The following is an 18,210-nucleotide window of genomic DNA, read 5'->3' on the forward strand; positions in this document are numbered from 1 at the left end:
AGCTTGTTTTAATGAAATCTGTAGACACCCGTTTTTATCCGGGATATAAATATTATATTATAATTATTACTATTATATTATTATATTAATATTATTATTGTTATTATAACTATTATATTATAATAAAAATAATAATTATTATTAATATTAGTTATATTTTTATTTCTTGCAGGCCTTAAAATAAGCCCTCGACCCAATTGGAGCCTAAGACTCGACCCAGAACTCAGTTAAATCCAACCCGATTACAAGACTCAACCCGGACCCGGATGTAGCTTCACTACTCATGCCATTTCCAGCTCCCACGTGAAGCCACTATCGGCATCATAACCAAGCTGTTGCCCATGCTCCACTAGACCCCATACCCTGCTCCACAACGCCCATGCCCTAAAAAAGAAGATTCCATCAACAAATTCAAAGTCTGGGGGAGCAGCATATTATGGGGGTATTAGCAGTACACGAAGGAGGGGAGCTCTCGACAATAAAAGGAAGAAAAACCGAAAAAATAGGGGGAACATTGGAGGGGCAGTTAACACAACGGGAAATTTTCATCAACAACGGGAGGGGAACGATTCTAATAGGATTTTTCATCAACAACAGTGGGCATTTTTTTAGTAAAGAGAAAGAGGAAAATTATGTTCTTGTAATTAGGGTATTCTGAAACCCACATAAACAGAGTGCAACGGGGGTCTTCCCCATCTTTCGAAAGCAATAGAAACGATTCAAATCGAAGGTATCTCAATTATTCTTTTGTTTTTTTACATGCAAGTTCTTAAATCTAAAAAACAAACTAAAGAAATAGAAAGAGGAGGGAAAAAGTATGCTCACACGTTACCATTGGGGTTGCTGTCGTCGGTGGGAAGTTTTGAGGGTCGTGTATTCGAGTCCTAGGGCACTGAGTAGTGTCGGTGGCCAATCTTGGAGTGTCTTGGTTTGCGGTGATAAGAGTGAATGTGAAGCGTTGGGTTAGTTTTGGAGGTTTTTAATGTAGATAGGTCTTATTTTGAGTTTGGAGGCTTGGTTTTGGGTGTGGCCGATTTATGGCTTTTCTAGCGGTGGTGATTTATTGCAGTTTAGGTGGTGGCTATGGTCGTTAGGGTCTCGGTTGAAGATGAGAGAAATGCTAGATGAGAAGAGGAAGCGTTTTAGGTTTAGGGTGATCGTTCAGCTTTTCTCGGTTGGACTTAGCGGTGGCCGATGAGCAGAAGGAGGCTTTGGGTTTAGGCTCTCGTTGGTGGCAATGGGAGAAGAAGGGGAGAGTAGAGAGATGAGGAGAAGCTGAATGAGGAAAGTGAGGCTATGGTTTAATTTTAACCAATATATATTATATATTAGCTTGATGAAACGGCAACGTTTAAAGTCCAGGGTATTTTGTTTTCCAGCGTGTGGGTTATTTATTTATTGAGCCATTTTGATTTTCATTTTAATTCATATTAGTCCCTAATCGAGTCTTTTATGTTTTTAATTCGGTCTTTCTACTTTATGCGCATTTAATTTTCGACCTAAATGTTTATTTATTTAATTTTTGTTGTTTAGATATTAGACTTTTAAGTTTTTTGCATGTTACATTTTAGTCGAGGGGTATTTTATTTTAAGTTTCTGTGATGTTGCATATTCGGCATAGTATTTTCCCGGTTTTCATTTTAGTTTAGTATAGTGTCTCGGGTTTATTGCAATTTTAATATCCAGAATGTGAAATTTTCGTGTTTTTCGGCTTTTGTTTGTTTAATTAGATGCTTTGGTCCAATTTTAGGTTATTTTTAATTTCTTGTTTTTATTTTTAACTTGTAATCTTGCCTGGTTGTGTTTTAATCCTTAGATTAATTATATTATTAATTAACCTTTTTGCTAGATTAGTTTGTTAAAATTTTTGTTAGTTTTAATTAAATTTGTATTTTTGATTTTAACATATTAAGATTACGTTGTCTTTTTAGAATTAGTTCCTACACTTAAATCCCTTTTAATTTTGTCACTTGTTAAATAATTACCTTCTTTAATTTAGTTGTTTTGCATGATGATATGTTTTAATATGCAAATAATTTATTTGAGAATTACATGACATCATTTGTTGTATAATATGTATGATACCCTCATGTGCATAACTCGACATTATTACATAATCGGATTTAGGGTAATACCTTTTTAATTTAAAATTGTTTTAAGTGGGTTGTCTTAACTTATTAGATGTTCACTTTTGAAGATTTTAAATTAGAAGTGTATCCCATTAGTAACACCTAAAAGTTGATTCATCATTTTAAAATTTGGGAATGGAAGAAAAAGAAATATTCGACTATTTAAATTTATCGAGAAAAAGTTATTATAACTCATTTAAGATCCGGTCTCAATATTTTTAAATAATCGAATATTCTTTATCTTTTTAAAGGCTTGGTAATTTTAATTTAATATATTTTGGTGCTTTTGAATATTGTAAAACTCATATGTTGTTGTTTTGTTGGGGATCATAAATCAAATTAAAATCGAACTTGTAAATTTCATTGCAAATACATTAATTAATTGACTAGGTACCGATTTAGGGCGCTGCGGGGGTGCTAATCCTTCCACACGCGTAATCGACTCCCGAACTCATTTTCTGGTAAGGCATACCTCATTTTTTTTGTTTTAATTAAAATTAATTTTTATTTAAAATGACAACATTTTTAGGTGCCCAATCACACCCTAATCAAGGATTAGTGGCGACTCATCGAACCGTGTTTTTCTATCGTAAAGAGAATCCCAAATTTTCAAAAGGAGAGGTTTTCTAAATCACATTACTTTTAAATTAAAAATTAATCTGAAGAGAGAATAATTAAAAATGGTGTGGTTTTCAAAATCCCTCTCTCACTTTAAGGAAAAATCGTTTCGACAGCTTGGCGACTCCGCTGGGGACTTTTTTTTAGAGAGTCAGGCCTATAGTCGATTAATTATCTTTGCAATTGAAAGTTATAAATTTCTTCTAATTTGGTTTTTGATCCCCTATTTGGTTTTAATATTGTTTGTTCAGAATTTGATTAACCAATAAATAGTTGTACTGATTTTTTTGCTAATGGTTTCAAATTAATTGTGTGTTTTAAAGGGAATTGAGAATGGATTTTTTAGTGTGGTTTGATTATGTGTTGTTTTGTTTTTGCTTTTCCTCACACACTTCACAGTTGCATTATCATGACATAAGCTAAAACCCCGCTCCGTCCTATTTAAGTAGGAGTTTGAGACTACACTCTTGTGAGGTTTTCACCTTCGAATGGGATAGTGGATCGCACCTGGAGCTCACGCCTTATGATCCTCGTGATGGATTTAACTCCGCATGGACATAAGGAGGTGTGATCCCTCAAAATTGAACTCGGTCCCAAAAGCCTGTGATGGGCCAGGATTGAGGGTTCGATAGCCCAAGGGGGCACCGACAAGGACAATTCGAGAAATCAATGCTTTAAAACCAAACCCAGCATATAGTGAACATAAAGCCTGAACTTAGGTCGAACCTGACCCAAACATTAAGAGTCCCTTGAGGAGGGTACACAAAGAAAATATTTTTGAGTCATTTAATTTTCCGAATAAATGTATGCGAACTAGAGATCATGTGATTATGTTTATTTCTCAAAAAGTCATGTGAATTAGATATCACGTGGTTAGAATTTTTTTTTGTGAATGACGAAGCATGTGGGTAGATATCATGTTGGGTAGAATATACTAAAGCACGATTGGGTAGACAGCATGTGAGGGTAGGTTTTATTTAAAGATTACAATACTTATTATCTTGTTGTTTATATTATGTGTACTAACTCGTTTTGGATTTATGTCTATTTTATTTTGGATTTATTGCATTTGCATCTTCATGTCATCCAAAGGTGTTAATTTGTAAGTGATTGACTAATACGAAGGCTTGTCATAATGGGATAAGAAATTCTTGACCATGTAGTCAAAATCGGGAGATCCAAAGATGTTCAAATGATTCATGAAGAAAGACATTCGATGAATGAAGAAGTTTGAAATTGATTAAAGACCGATACATGAAGAAAGACATCCGATGAATGAAGAAATTTAAAACTAATTGAAGATCGATCCATTAAGAAAGACATCCAATGAATGAAGAAGTTTGAAGTTGATCGAAGACTTCTTTCAAAGGAGCAAAGGCCAAAGATGTCCCCTCAGGAGATAGATGCAGTAATACCAAGGATGAGAAGACCCTTCACAAAGACATGAAGACCACTTTGCATTGAAAGTAAACATGGAGATCCCAAGATTCAATTTAAGGACGTCCGGCGTTATCAAAGGTGATAAAATATGCCGATAACTGTGGGGGTGCAATGTTAGATTCCATGAATAGTATGGTTCAAGAAAATGAAGAAATGAAGAATCACAATTGTATTTTGACTACATGGTGTAATGAAATCTTGTTATCTAAATGAAGGTTGTTTTATGGTGGCCACTTTTGAAATTAACACCTTTTGCATTTGCATTGCTTTAATTTAAGTATTTTTACATGCATTAATCATGAAAACGTGAGAGTAACACAGAAGCTTTGAAAGAAAATTAAAGTTACCCGGGGTATGTTTCTGGAAAGATAGAAAGCAATAAATGAGATATTAGTGCGTGTTGGTAAGATCGAGAGAATTCATGAGTAAAAGTTAGAAAAGGGTTAAGAAGTTAATTGCAAGGATCGATGAATCCAATTTACCCTATTACTAAAAGAGACAGGTTTGGTTTAGGGGGTATCAACCAACTTTGAAGGAAAAACTGAGAGGCATCAAGAAGAGTCAGGAATTAAGAAAGGCAAGATTGACTGGTGAGGACCCGACCTGGGAACCCATGACCTTCCCTCTATTAAGTAACACTTTCATATCAGGAGGGGATATGTTTCAAATTCGAGGAACAGTATGGTGATGGTTGAGAATGCCTTGGAGGATTTAGGCATTAATGTTATAACCAATGAGGAGTTTGGAGAAATAAGAGAAACGTGCATTTACCCTGCATCGCCAGGCTTCTTGTTGAACGATTGGACCGCGAAAGAACTGCCTGTAGTTTACAAGTCTTTTACAGAGTAATGCACTAGAACTTTCCCCTGTTGTTCATACCCTGGGGAAATGGGTGATTTTTTGTAAAGGGTTAAGCTGTTTGTTTTTACTTGCTTTCAATAAATGATGCATTCCATTAGTTCAAAATGACAAACATTCTCCCATGCATTTTTTTTCATTCTTTGTTGTATATATATATGTATTATTTCTTTCTATTTATTTATATGGGAAAAGATCCTCCCATATGTATATATGTATATATATTTTCTCTTTAGTTATGCTTTCAGGAACTCAGATATAAATAATATGAATGCTAATGACACTGACTCGGAGATTGATTTCAAGAAGCCTATATCTCAAAAAGAAATAAAAAATTGCGATGATGATGAGGGATGTGAACTACCTCCTGAATTGTCGAAAATGGTGAAAAATGAAGATAAACAGATTTTGCCTTATGAAGAGCTTACTGAGATTTTGAATTTGGGAACGAATGAGGATAAGAAAGAAGTAAAGATTGGTACCAGTCTGTCTATTGAAGGATGACAGGATTTGATAGAATTGCTTCAAGAATTCAAGTATGTGTTTGGTTGGTCATAAGAAGATATGCCAAGTTTAGATACAGAATTGGTTGTCCACAAACTGCCGATAAAGCCTGAATATAAGCCTATACAACAAAAACTGAGAAGAATGAGACCTGAGATGCTCTCAAAATTAAAGAAGAATTGACGTAACAATTTGATGACGGGTTTCTTAAGGTGGCTAAATAGCCTGAGTGGGTGGCGAATATTGTCCCAGTTCCAGAGAAGGATGAGAAAGTTTGAATGTGTATCGACTACAAAGATCTCAACAGAGTTAGTCCAAAGGATAATTTTCCTTTGCCACATATAGACACTTTAGTGGATAATACTGCTGGAAATTATTTGTTCTCATTTATGGATGGTTTCTCTGGCTACAATCAAATTAAAATGAACCCTGAAGATATGGAAAAAACGACGTTTGTTACCATGTGGGGAACGTTTTGTTATAAAGTAATATCGTTTCGATTGAAGAATGTAGAGGCAACATATCAAATAGCCATGATGACGTTATTTCATGACATGATGCATAAAGAAATAGAAGTTTATGTTGATGATATGATTGTCCAAGCCAAGACAGAGGAAAAACATATTGGGAATTTAAGAAAGCTCTTTAAAAGACTAAGAAGATGCCAGCTAAAACTCAACCCAAATAAATGTACTCTTGGAGTGACATCTGGAAGCTTTTGGGATTCATAGTGAGCCGAAAGAGAATTGAAATAGATCCAGATAAAGTAAAAGCCATTCAAGATTTTCCACCCCCAAGAACACAGAAAAAGGTTAGAGGATTTTTGGGGAGATTGAATTATATAGCTCGGTTTATTTCACAATTGACTGAAAAATGTGATCCTATATTTCGCCTTCTTCACAAGAATAACTCAGGGGAATAGAGTGAGGATTGTCAAAACGCTTTTGAAGAAGTGAATATATATCTGTCGAATACTCCAATTTTAGCGCCACTCGTTTTAGGCAAACCATTGATCCTTTATTTGTCAACTTATGAAAATTCCATGGGGTGTGTACTGGGGCAATGTGACCAAACTGAGAAAAAAGAGAGGGCTATTTATTATCTCAAAAAGAAGTTCACTAAATGTGAGACTAGATACGCACCAATTGAAAAGTTGTGTTACGCTTTAGTATGGGCTACCCAAAGGCTTAGCCAATATATGTTGTATCATACTACTCGACTTATATCCAAGCATGATCCTTTGAAGTATCTAATGGGTGTGTCTGCATTATCTGGAAGATTAGCTCATTGGAAGATCCTATTATCCGAGTTTGACATCCAATATGTAAATCGACAACAGTTAAAAGAAGTGCTATAACAGAATTCATTGCAAGTAGGGCTTCAGAAGAATACGAGCCGTTGAGCTTTAATTTCCCAGATGAGGATTTAATGGCCATTTCAGTAGAAGAAACAATTACATCCACTAGTAACTATTTGAAGTTGAACTTCGATGGTGCTTCAAATGCCATGGGACATGGAATCAGGGTAATTTTGATCTCACCAGACAGAGAACATTATCCTTTTACCAATTGGCTTAATTTTGATTGTACAAACAATATGGCCGAGTATGAAGCTTGTGTTTTGGGTTTTAGAGCTGCTGTTGAACGCAAAGTAAAAATGCTCAAGGTATATAGGGATTCAACTTTGGTAATCTACCAACTCAGGAGAGAATGGAGACAAGAGATCCCAAGCTTTTAGAATACCATAAGTTGGTTATGGAACTTTCTGAAGAATTTGAAGAAGTAACTTTTAATTACCTCCCTAGAGAAGAGAAAAGAATGACAGATGCCTTGGCCACACCAGTGGCAGCATTTAAGATGAATGAACATTCAAATATGTCACCCATTGAAATGAAGGCTTATGAGTATCTAGCCCATTGTTTTAATATTGAAGAAGAAGAAGATGGAAACCCATGATATTATGATATCTTGCAATATATAATATATCAGAGTTATCCAGAATAGGCCGCTGAGAATGATAAGAGAACCATTAGAAGAATGGCATCAGGTATGTGGTTGACGGTGAGACACTATACAAGAAAAGCCTAGATCAGATATTATTAAGGTACGTGGACACGAAAGAAGCCAAGTTGATTCTTGAAGAAGTGCATGAAGGAATTTGTGGTACCCATCCTGATGGGCATGTTATGAATAGGCAAATTATTAGATTTGGGTATTATTGGTCAACTATGGAAAGTGACTATATTACTATGCCAGAAAATGTCACAAATTGTCAGATTTATGGAGATAAGATACATACTCCTCCTCATCTGTTGCATGTAATGACAGCTCCGTGGCCATTCTCAATATGGGGCATGGATGTTATTGGACAAATTTCGCCCAAAGCTTCAAATGGTCATCGTTTCATTCTGGTAGCCATATATTACTTCACTAAGTGGGTAGAAGTAGCTTCCTATGCAAATGTTACCCATTTTACAGTATGTAAATTTTTAAAGAAGGAGATCATTTGTAAATATGGCTTACCAGAGAGGATTATCTCTGATAATGCGTTGGATTTAAACAATAAGATGATAGACTCGGTCTATAAGCAATTCAAAATAAAGCATCATAATTCCACCACTTATCTCTCGAAGATGACTGGGAAATAGAGGTAGCTAATAAGAACATCAAAAGGTTCATAGAGAAGATGACTGAGACTTATAAGGATTGGCATGAGAATTTGCCATTTTCTCTTTTTGCTTATCGAACTTAAGTATTGAAATCGACTGGGGCAACTCGATTTTCTCTGGTATATGGGATGGAAGCTGTCCTACCTATAGAAGTGAAAATTCCCTCACTTCGGATTTTGTCAGAGGTGAAGCTAAATGAGGCAGAATGGGTACATGCTAGGTATGACCAATTGAATTTAATTGAAGAAAATAGTTTGAAAGCTATTTGTCATGGTCAGATGTACCCGAAACGTATGATACTAGCACATGATAAGAAAGTTCACCTTCGAGAATTCCATGAATGAGATTTGGCTTAGAAGGATTTTGCTTATTCAGAAGGATTTACGAGGAAAATGGATGCCCAATTGGGAAGGACCTTATGTTGTCAAGAAAGCCTTTTCTGATAGAGCTATAGTCTTAACTGAAATGGAAGGATCGAAATTACCATATCCAGTGAATTCTGAAGTAATTAAGAGGTATTTTGCTTGAAGAAGAAAAGAAAAAAAATGGAAAAAATGGAAAAAATGGGAAAAAGGAAAAAGGAAAAAAAAAAAGAAAAAAAAAAAAAAAAAAAAAAAGAAAAAAAAAGAAAAAATAAAAGAAAGAAAAAAAGAAAAAAGAAAGAAAATAAAAAGCAGGTCTAAAAGTTGAAAATCCGTAAAGGGCGACTTGAGTTTAGTTTTAAATTCAGAATTCGTGCATGGTGGAGGTTCTGAATTGATTTTGAAAGTGGAAAGAGCTCTTGATATGGGTAACAACAATGGCAGTTGATGATTAGGGTTGAGACTAAAGATTAACGAGTCTAGATGGAAATAACCAGGGGAGAAATTGAATGCACATGAGATTCAATACTGGTTTAGGGTATCCAATAATGGGAAATTTGGGATTTCAGAAAGAGCTTCACAGTCTGAGGCATCATCACAATTTTGGAGATCCTTTTGACAGAAGCTACACTCAAATTTTTCTACGGTGTGCCAGTTCAAAAGCATTTGCATTATTGATAGTTGAAGATGCCTACTCTTTTGTTTTTTTTATTTTTCCAATTAAAAGTTTGCCATGTAGTTACCTAAGAATTCTTTGCATTTATATAAATAAAGAGATATATTTTCTTGTTCATTTCCCTTTTGCAAGCATCTTATTTTGAAAAGTGAAAACATATAGCTTAACTTGACGTACATGAGATCATTTTGCATTATTATGCAAAAGGTTTTGGAAAATAGGAATTTTGAAGCTAACAATGGTTTTAACATGTAATCTTGTATGGTTACGGGAAACGAAAACCTTGGAATCCCAGCCATTAATAGATGACCCAAAGAGATTGTCATTTATCAAGAAGTTGGTCATGGGTATTGGCGAGTTTCAAGAAAGAAAGAAGTCAAAGTCTTGTCAAGCCAAAAGATATGGTATTGAGATTGTTAACTGGGGTGAACTAGTCAAATGTTATGTGCCCAATATGAAACCGAGTTCCATCGAGATCAAAGGAGATGGTGTTCCTTTGAAGCAGAAAATGCATTAAATTGCATAATTGCATACATTTTAGGCATGAATAGGATCATGGCATTGCATGATGACCTAAATATCTATAGATTTCCCAATAATAGTTGAAGATTGAAGATATTGAAGCATCAAGATGATGATAACTAGTTTTGAAATCTTGAAAAGAATGATGTTTAGACGACAATTGAGCCAAAGTATATTCACGTATCCAATGGCTTTCAGACAAGTTTTCACGATAAAGATGAATTTTCAAAAATTTTCTAGAATTATGAATTTTTGAGTATAATATTTTCAAGCATACATTAATGATTGATAATGTTTGATTTTTAGGTTCGACCTTCGAAGTAAATCAAACTTAAGCCTTCACAGAAGAGTAGTGAAGCAAATCATCTATAAGCCTTCACAGAAAAGTAGTGAAGCAAAAGAAGATTGTTCAAGTTCTACACTCCCATAAGCAAGAGGGAGCGAACCCGTTGGTAGAAGATTGTTCGAGTTTCATACTCCCTGAAGAAAGAGGGAGCGAACCCGTTGGAAGAATATTGTTCAAATTCTACACTCCCTGAAGCAATAGGAGCGACCCTGTTAACGAAAGATTATTCGAGTTATATACGCCTTGAAGAAAAAGGGAGTGAACCCGTCGGCAGAAGATTGTTCGAGCTCTACACTCCCTGAAGCAAGAGGGAGGGAACCCGTCGACAGAAGATTGTTCGAGTTCTACACTCCCTGAAGCAAGAGGGAGCGAACCTGTTGGTAGAAGATTGTTCGAGTTTCATACTCCCTGAAGCAAGAGGGAGAGAACCATTGGCAGAAGATTGTTCGAGTTTCATACTCCCTAAAGAAAGAGGAAGCGAACCCGTTGGTAGAAGATTGTTCGAGTTTTATACTCCCTGAAGCAAGAGGGAGCGAACCTGTTGGCAGAAGATTGTTCGATTTCTATACTCCCTGAAGCAAGAGGGAGCGAACCCGTTGGCAGAAGAATGTTCAAGTTTTATACTCCCTGAAGCAAGAGGGAGCGAACCCGTTGGCAGAAGATTGTTTGAGTTCTATACTCCTTGAAGCAAGAGGGAGCGAACCCGCTAGTCGAAGATTTTTCAAAGAAGAGGGAGCAGATCCCTCATCAAGTTTCAAAGCACGAAGATGGAAATGGATAAAAACGCACTGTCTTTTTTTATCTTTGCCCTATTCTTATTAATACAAGAATGGGCAAAGAGGGGCAGCTGTAGACTCTCGTTTTTGTCCTGGTTATAAATATTATATTATAATTATTACTATTATATTATTATATTATTATTATTGTTATTATAACTATTATATTATAATAATTATTAGTATTATTATTAATATTAGTTATATTTTTATTTCTTGCAGGCCTTACAACAAGCCCTCGACCCAATTATAGCCCAAGACCCGACCCATAACTCAGTTACATCCAACCCGATTACAGGACTCGACCCGGACCCGAATGTAGCTCCACTACTCGTGCCATTTCCAGCTCCCACGTGAAGCCACTGTTGGCATCATAACCAAGTTATTGCCCATGCTCCACTAGACCCCATACCATGCTCCACAACGATCATGCCCTAAAAAAAGAGATTCCATCAGCAAATTCAAAGTCTGGGGGAGCATCATATTATAGGGGTATTAGCAGTACACGAAGGAGGGGAGCTCTCGATAATAAAAGGAAGAAAAAACGAAAAAAATAGGGGGAACATTGGAGGGGCAGTTAACAAAACGATAAATTTTCATCAACAACAGGAGGGGAATGATTCGAATAGGATTTTTCATCAACAACAGTGGTCATTTTTTTAGCAAAGAGAAAGAGGAAAATTATGTTCTTGTAATTAGGGTATTCTGAAACCCATATAAACATAGTGTAACGGGGGTCTTCCCCATCTTTTGAAAGCAATAGAAATGATTCAAATAAAAGGTATCTCAATTCTTCTTTTGTTTTTTTACATGCATGTTTTTAAATCTAAAAAAGAAACTAAAGAAATAGAAAGATGAGGGAAAAAGTCTCCTCATATGTTACTATTGGGGTTGCTGTCATCGGTGGGAAGTTTTGAGGGTCGTGTATTTGAGTCCTAGGGCACCGAGTACTGTCGGTGGCTAATCTTGAAATTTTGGGGTTGATGTGGTCGTTAGGGTCTCTGTCGAAGATGACAGAAATGCTAGATAAGAAGAGGAAGCATTTGGGTTTAGGGTGATCGTTTAGCTTTCCTCGGTTGGACTTAGCGGTGACCGGTGAACAGAGGGAGGCTTTGGGTTTAGGCTCTCGTCGGTGGCCATGGGAGAAGAAGGGGAGAGTAGAGAGATGAGGAGCGGTTAAAAGAGGAAAAGTGAGGCTATGGTTTAATTTTACCCAATATATTTTATATATTAGCTTGGTGAAATGACAACGTTTAAGGTCCAGGGTTTTTTGTTTTCCAGCATGTGGGTTATTTATTTATTGAGCCATTTTGGTTTTCATTGTAATTCATCTTAGTCCCTAATCGAGTCTTTTATGTTTTTAATTCGGTCTTTATACTTTATGTGCATTTAATTTTCGTCCTAAATGTTTTTTTATTTAGTTTATGTTGTTTAGATATTAGACTTTTAGGTTTTTTGCATGTTACATTTTAGTCATGGGGGTATGTTATTTTAAGTTTCTATGATGTTGTATATTCAACATAGCATTATCCCGGTTTTCATTTTAGTTTAGTATAGTGTCTCGGGTTTATTGCAATTTTAATACCTAGAATGTGAGATTTTCGTGTTTTTCGGCTTTTGTTTGTTTAATTAGCTGCTTTAGTCCAATATTAGGTTATTTTTAATTTCTTGTTTTTATTTTTAATTTGTTATCTTGCCTGATTGTGTTTTAATCCTTAGATTAATTATATTATTAATTAACCTTTTTGCTAGATTAGTTTGTTAAAATTTTTGTTAGTTTTAATTAAATTTGTATTTTTGATTTTAACATATTCATATTACTTTGTCTTTTTTAGAATTAGTTCCTACATTTAAATACCTTTTAATTTTGTCACTTGTTAAATAATTACCTTCTTTAATTTAGTTGTTTTGCATGATGATATGTTTTGATATGCAAAAATATGCAAATAATTTATTTGAGAATTAAATGACATCATTTGTTGTGTAATATGTATGATACCCTCATGTGCATAACTCGATAATATTACATAATAGGATTATGGGTAATACCCTTTTAATTTAAAATTGTTTGAAGTGAGTTGTCTTAACTTATTAGATATTCACTTTTGACGATTTTAAATTAGAAGTGTATCCCATTAGTGATACCTAAAAGTTGATTCATCACTTTAAAATTTGAGAATGGAAGAAAAAAAAATATTCAGTTATTTAAATTTATCGAGAAAAGGTTATTATAACTCATTTAAGATATGGTCTCGTTATTTTTAAATAATCGAATATTCTTTATCTTTATAAAGGCTCGATAATTTTAATTTAATCTATTTTGGTGCTTTCGAATATTGTAAAATTCATATGTTTTTGTTTTGTTGGGGATCATAAATCAAATTAAAATCGAACTTGTAAATTTCATTGCAAAGATGTTAATTAATCGACTAGGTATCGATTTAGGACACTGTGGGGGTGCTAATCTTTCCTACACGTAATCGAATCCCGAACTTTTTTTCTGGTAACGCAGACCTCTGTTTGTTGTTTTAATTAAAATTAATTTTTATTTCAAATGACAAAACATTTTTGGGTGCCCAATCACACCCTAATCAAGGATTGATGGCGACTCCTCGAATCGTTTTTTTCTATCGTAAAGAGAATCCCAAATATTTCAAAACGAGAGGTTTTCTAAATCACATTACTTTTTAATTAAAAATTAATCCGAAGAGAGAATAATTAAAAATGGTGTGGTTTTCAAAATCCCCCTCACTTTAAGAAAAAATCGTTTCGACAAAATCAATATGCAAATCAAATGAGCTTGAAAAAATTATTTATTATTTTAATAATATCATCCAAAACATCTTAATCAACACAAGAAAACCTTAAAAATAAATAAAGGAAAATAACTCATTAAATACCTCCGAAAATTACTTTTAATTCACAAACTTCTCCTCAAAACAATTGTTCAATTAAAATCCTTAATCACATTGGATCATTAATCATTAAATCAAAAAAGGAACCAAGTAAAATAAAGTTATCTTGCTGGAAAAGAAGATGAAGATCAATAATGACAACTCCTAAGTGATCAAGGAAAAAATGACAAGAGGAAGGAAAAAGAAGAAACAATCTTAATTAAAGAAAGAAGATCAAGAAGAAAGGAACAAGAAACAATAAAAATGAATAAAAAATGAAGAAGAAGTGTTTCATCCATTCGAGAGAATTTGAGATAATTTGGGAAAAGATACGATAATGTTTGGATGAGAGAAAATGAAAGGAACAATTAATGGAAATTAGAAATGAAATTGAAGAAAGATTAAGAGAATGAATCTAGATAGAAAATTGGAAAAAAGAGAGATTAAGTTACGGTTAAACTTGGAGGGAAAAACACTAAGCCAAACCTTGGTAAAATAAGCTTCATAGGTTTTTAATTTGTGATCTTTTACAAATTAATCACTAAAATCACAATTCATATCTTTGTAAAACCAATTATAAATTCCCAAAAATAAAATTTAATAATTCAAAACTATTTAAATCATTTTAGAAATATTTATCAATTTAAAATTCTATTTTTGGGAATTTATAATTGATAAAAAATTTCTAAAATAATTTAAATAATTATTATTTTTATTGATAAATAGTTATAAAATGATTTAAATAGTTATAAATTATTAAATTATATTTCTAAAATGATTTAAATAGTTTTTGGATTTTCGGTAAATTCCCAAAAATATTTTTACCAAAAATTCGAAAACTAGATAACTCTGCAAAGAGTTATTATTTAGAGCCTTTTTACTTAGGTTTAATTTGCACTTTAGCATATTAGGATCATATTTAGAATGATTATTTGATTTTGAATTACATGCATTGTTGGGAGTGATTTGGGAATTATTGGACTAATTGTGATATTTTAATATTGTTACCTTGATGATATGATGTTGTTTGATGTCGCAGTTGTTGTTGTGCGCTGATTTCAGGTAGGATTGTTGGGTGGCTAATGTAGTAATTGATGCACGAGAATAAGGTTGTTGATAGCTAGACAAAATCCTAATATGAAAAGGAGTCTTCATGGACAAGGATTTTCAATTTAATGTGAGCTTAAACTTTACTTTTTAGGGTTTAAACGATTATATAAAGGAGGCGGCTATAATTAATTAAAGGAGAGCTTTTTAGGGTTTTACTTTATTCTTTTATTTTCTTCACTGTCAACCATGACCACTTAGCAATTTCAGGAAGAGCAAAAACTAGAAATGAAGGCAAAGTCAGCATCGAGAGATGGTGGCTGGTGATCGGCGAGAGCATCAACGACAACAACGATAAGATGAATCCTAGAGGGGGTTTATTTTTGTTTAGTTAAAATACTATGTGAGCATTGTTAAACCTTGGATACTATTATTTTAAATATATTTTATAAGTTTCATGTTAGTTAATTTTGCCCATTGATTCGATTGGTGTTTGCCTGGTTTTAGTAAGGCATTAGTATAGAGATATATATTTACCCAATCTATTGCATCGAGAGGTGAATGGCATTATGTGAGCACTGCATCGAGAGGTGAGTGTCACTATCGCAACATCAATGATTGTAATAGCAATGTTTCAGTATAGAGAGACTTACCTGACTGATTGTCGTAGCGTACTTGTTAAATTTGCATAAGTGGTATAGAGAAATTATGCTACTGTGAGTTTCTAGGTGGAGTCATCGAGAGAGGAAAACCTGCTAAGTTAATGTTATATGTATCGATTGTAATGAAGTGGAATCGTTAATTGCATGATTGAGTTAAACAAACCCCTCATCTTTAGCTTGAGTCATCCATTGATTTCCTTGTCATTTTTGTGATTCCCTTCATCCTTTCATATCTTTATTCACATATTTATTTTATCTTTTATATTTTTATTATTTGTTCACAACATCACATATACAATTCTGTTATTTTATTTGCTTTATGCTATATCAATTCTATAAGTAATACTAGTCTATGTGGATACGATACTCGATGCATTTATTTGCATTCACTTTATTACTTGATGAATAGTGTATGCTTGCACTTTTGCTATTACATTATTCGAAGAATCAAGTTTTTAACCCAATTGCAAGCGATTAGTGTTATTACTTTGAGAGTTGTTTTATTTTACTAAAATAATTTCTTTTTCTTTTATCTTTTTGTAGGTATAAATTAATGCTTTTTTCTATGCATAAATCAAAGAAATAATCGATGAAATAAGATAAACAACAACAAGTGCTTAATGTTGGTTTCCACTTTTATAGAATATTCTGATGCTCAACATTGATGACAGAAATAGGCCAATCCAAGAATATGTTGTACCCACATTGGACGACTTAAATCCTGGAATTGTTCATCTTGTAATTCATGTTGCTCACTTCGAATTAAAGTTGGTGATGTTTCAAATGTTGCAATTAATGGAGAAATATAGTGGAATACATATTGAGGATCCTAAAGCATACTTGAGAGCATTTATAAAAGTTTGTGATTCATTCGTGCAACAAGGAGTTCCCAATGAGGCCTTAAAGTTGAAATTATTTCCGTACTCGCTTAGCAACAAAGCCAAGACATGGCTCAATTCGCTTCCACCTAGTACTATAACATCATGTTTCAAACTTTCCCAAATGTTCTTGTTGCGATTTAATCCTCCAAACATGAATGCTAGATTGAGGAACATCATCACATATTTCAAGAGAATGGAAGATAAAAACCTTTATGAAGCTTGGGAGCTATTTAAATATTTGTTGTGAAAATGTCTGATGCATGGTTTCCAGTATTGGATGCAAATGGAGATATTCTACAATGGACTTAACATGCAAACAAGGATGATTGTAGATACTTTTACCAATGGAGCATTTTTGGACAAGTCCTACAACAAACCTTATGATATCTTGGAGAGGATTTCCAACAATGACTACCAATACCCAAATACAAGGATTAAGTAGGCTAGACACGATGATGCTGTAGTGGATAACGATGCTCTAAACACATTGACCACAAAGTGACAACATTGAATGAAATGATGAAGAGCATGCAAAAGCCTATAGGTATGTATGAGGTAAAAACTACATCTCTTGTCAATTGTGTTATTGTGGAGACAACCATAACTTTGAAGAATGTCCAAAAAACTTTCAGTCTGTGTATTTTGTGAGAAATTTTAACATGAATGATAATGCCAACACATATAGGAACACCTACAATCCAAATTTATAGAATTATCCCAACCCCAATATAGCATTGTAATCCACTTTTGGGAATACACAACACTATCAATAGTAATAGAATACTCACCAGTAGCCAATGCTATAACATCATCAGTCATATCATCAGGCATTGCCACAACAACAACGTAACAACCAGTAAAGTTATCAAAGGCAGATTTCTAACCATACTTCAACATCGACATCACTTGAATCTCTACTGAAGGAGTATATCTCGAGAAATGAAGGTGTGATCCAAAGCCAATCAATATCATTGAGAGTATTGCAGAATCAAGTTGGACATCTAGTTGAGTTAAGCAACAAAACACAAGTAGCATTACCAAGTGAAACTGAAGTTTCGAAAGCTTGTGAGAAAGCTCCTTACGATGAGCATTGCAAAGCCATCAAACTCATAGTGGACTCCACCTTGGAAAATAAATTGATAAAAACAAGAAGGAGGAGGATGAGAAGCCCGGAAAGCAAGCAAAAAATAAGGAGTTGGAAGTAGAGATTGAGATACCTAATGTGTATGCTACAACAAAGGATATAAGATAGAGTAGTAATTTTGGGAAATTGCCTCCAGTTATGCTGAGAAAAATGCCACATGTGATGCCACCAACATTACCTATGTAGCATAATCCAAGACCTCGTCATCCATTCACCCAAAGATACCATAAAAGTAAGGAGGACTATCAAATTAGAAAATTCATTGATGTACTGAGACAATTGCACGTTAACATACCATTACTGGAAACATTATAGTAAATGCCAAACTACTTCAAATTTATGAAGGAGGTGCTTTCCAAGAAACATATGATTGGTGATTTTAAGATTGTTGCACTCACTGAAGGGTGTAACACTATTGTCACAAGTAGATTGCCTAAAAATTAAAGGATCCAGTGATTTTTACTATTCCTTTTTTTTGTTGATCAATACATAGGTAGAGCTTTATGATACTTAGGTTTAAACATTAACTTAATGCCTTTTTTATTTTCAGTAAACTTGGCATTGGTAAAGCACAATCTACAGTTGTTACACTTCAACTTACTGATCAATCCATTGTACATGCCGAAGGCAAGATTGATAATATACTAGAATGAGTGGAATTTTTTTTCTATCTAGTGGATTTC

The sequence above is a fragment of the Hibiscus syriacus genome, unplaced genomic scaffold (assembly GCF_006381635.1).
Source record: "Hibiscus syriacus cultivar Baekdansim isolate YM2019G1 unplaced genomic scaffold, ASM638163v2 tig00111837_pilon, whole genome shotgun sequence".
Classification (NCBI taxonomy): Eukaryota; Viridiplantae; Streptophyta; class Magnoliopsida; order Malvales; family Malvaceae; genus Hibiscus; species Hibiscus syriacus.